The following is a 2,500-nucleotide window of genomic DNA, read 5'->3' as shown; positions in this document are numbered from 1 at the left end:
TACAGCTTGTTAATGATATATAATTTCACCAAGATCCTTCTCACTATCCATTTTTGTTAATGAATTTCCAAATAACTTGTAATCGTACTTATTGTTATTTTTACCTATGTTCATAACCTTACATTTACTTGGGTTAAATTTTATTAGCCACTTTTCAGATCATTGTAGTTTATCTAAATCTTCTTGAATATCTAATTGGTTTAAGTGATCATTTGCCTTTCCGCACAGTTTTGTATCACCAGCAAATTTGGAAACGATAGATTTCAGTCCGTGGTAACCAGTAGTATAGTAGGAAGAGTTAAGGATGTACATGTTTTAAGGGGAGAGAGTGTGGGGGAATATCAGATCATTTTTTGGTGGAAGGTAAATTGAGAGTGGAGAAAGAGGAAAAGGACAGAAAGTAGGGAGGTACTTAGAGTGAAATGCTTAAATGAGAAAGAAAAGGAGAAGGAGTATAAGAACAAGTTGAGAGAGGAGTGGGAGGGAGTGAAGGATAGAGTAGAACTAGGAATTAAGGAGGAATGGGGATGGTTCAAGGAGGGAGTCATAAGGAGTGCAAAGATGGTGTGTGGAACAAGGAGGACGGGAGGAAATAGAAGGAAGGGTAGTGGGTGGTGGGATGAGGAAGCAAAGAAGGTTGTAGAAGAGAAGAAGCAGGCTGTCATAGATTAGTTACAAATTAGGACGAGGGAGTCATATGAGAGGTACAAAGTAAAGAGAAGAGAATTAAAGCATAAGATAAAGGAGGCAAAGATGAGAGCAGATGTGAAATGGGGTAAAAGTATGACAGAAAATTTTGAAAGTAATAAAAAAATGTTTTGGAGAGAAATTAAGAGAGGAAGAGGAGAATCAAGTAGAGAAGAAAAGGTAAAAGGTGAAGATGGAGAGATGATAATGGAAGAGATGGCAGTGAGAGGAAGGATAGGGAGGGAAAGGTAGTTGCAGTGGGAATCGCTAAAAAAAAGGACCGTGATGAGTGAGGAAAATGGAGGAGAAATAGAGAAAGATGAAGTGAAGGCAGCTGTTTAGATGATGAGAGCAGGTAAGGTACCTGGGCTGGATGGATGTCATGCAGAATGTCTGAAAAAGGAGGTACAGTGATGGTGGACTGGCTGGTGAGGTTATTTAATGTTTGTTTAAGAGAGGGTAGAGTGCGTGTATAGTTCCACTTTACAAGGGAAAAGGGGACAAGTGTGAGTGTAGTAGTTTCAGTGGGATTAGCTTGTTAAGTGTAGTTGGGAAGGCTTATGGGAGGGTCTTGATTGAGAGAATTAGGAGAGGAAGAGAGGGAGTAATTGGTGAGGAAGAATGTGGGCTTAGGGCAGGTAGGGGTTGTGTAGGTCAGATTTTTGTGGGAAGAGAAAGCTATAGGAAAAGGTGAGGATGTTTTTGGGTTTTTATGGACTTGGAAAATGCTTATGACAGGGTAGACAGGAAGGCACTATGGAAAGTATTCCAGATATATGGGATAGGAGGAAAGCTTTTAATAGCAATCACGAGTTTTTACGAGAGTAGTAGAGCTTGTGTTAGGATTAGAAATGGAGAGAGTGAATGGTTTGAGGTAAAGGTGGGACTTCGTCAGGGATGTGTGATGTTGCCCTGGCTGTTTATTTTTTACATGGATGAGGTGGTGCGAGAGGTGAATGCAAAGATACTGGGTCGGGGAATAGAGATGGTTAAAGGAAATGGAGAAAGGTGGGAGGTTAGCCAGTTGTTTTTTGCTGACGACACTGTGCTTATGGCGGGATCAGAGGAGGGATTGAGAAAGTTAGTGACAGAGTTTGAGAAGGTGTGTGAAAGAAGGAAGCTGAAGATAAATGTGGGCAAAAGTAAGGTGATGAGATGTAAAAATGGAAAAAGTGGCAGCAGATTGGAAGTGAGTATTAAGGGAGAGAGACTGGAGGAAGTGGATAGTTTTAGATACTTGGGTGTGAATGTGGCAGGAAAGGGAGGAGAGGGGGTGGAGGTAGAATGTAGAATGAGAGAAGCGAGTAAATACCTTGGTGGATTGAAAAGTGTTATGAGGAATAGACATTTGGGAATGAAAGCTAAGAGGAGATTGTATGAAGGGGTGGTTGTGCCGACAGCTCTGTACTGGGCAGAAATATGGAACATAAGAGAGGAAGAGAGAAAGAATTTGAATGTGTTTGAGATGAAATGTCTGAGAAGTATGATGGGGGTTACTAGGCTAGATAGAGTGAGAAATGAGGAGGTGAGGAGGAGAACAGGGGTGGAAAGGGAGTTGGGAGATAAGGTTGATGAAAGAGTATTGGGATGATCTGGACACATGGAAAGAATGAGCTAAGAAAGATTAGTAAAAGAGGTGTGGAAGGCAGAGGTGGAAGGATTGAACATGAGCAGACGACCTAGGATGAGATGGATGGATGGATGGATGGGGTGACAGGGGCATTGGGAAAGAGGGGAATGTCTATATGTATGTATGTATGTATGTATGTATGTATGTATGTATGTATGTATGTATGTATGTATGTATGTATGT

General features: G+C 41.2%; 1 protein-coding gene across 3 annotated transcripts in view; it reads right to left on the bottom strand.

Moving 5' to 3' along the window:
* LOC143022094 (trypsin V-B-like) overlaps window positions 1–2,500 on the bottom strand; it is an 84,517-nt gene that overhangs the window by 32,223 nt on the left and 49,794 nt on the right. The window lies entirely within an intron of this gene.

Source organism: Oratosquilla oratoria, chromosome 43 (assembly GCF_046742065.1).
Source record: "Oratosquilla oratoria isolate Oo_2021 chromosome 43, ASM4674206v1, whole genome shotgun sequence".
NCBI classification, from domain to species: domain Eukaryota; kingdom Metazoa; phylum Arthropoda; class Malacostraca; order Stomatopoda; family Squillidae; genus Oratosquilla; species Oratosquilla oratoria.
The sequence above is the reverse complement of the archived record's forward strand: the minus strand, read 5'-3'. Positions and strand labels throughout refer to the sequence as shown.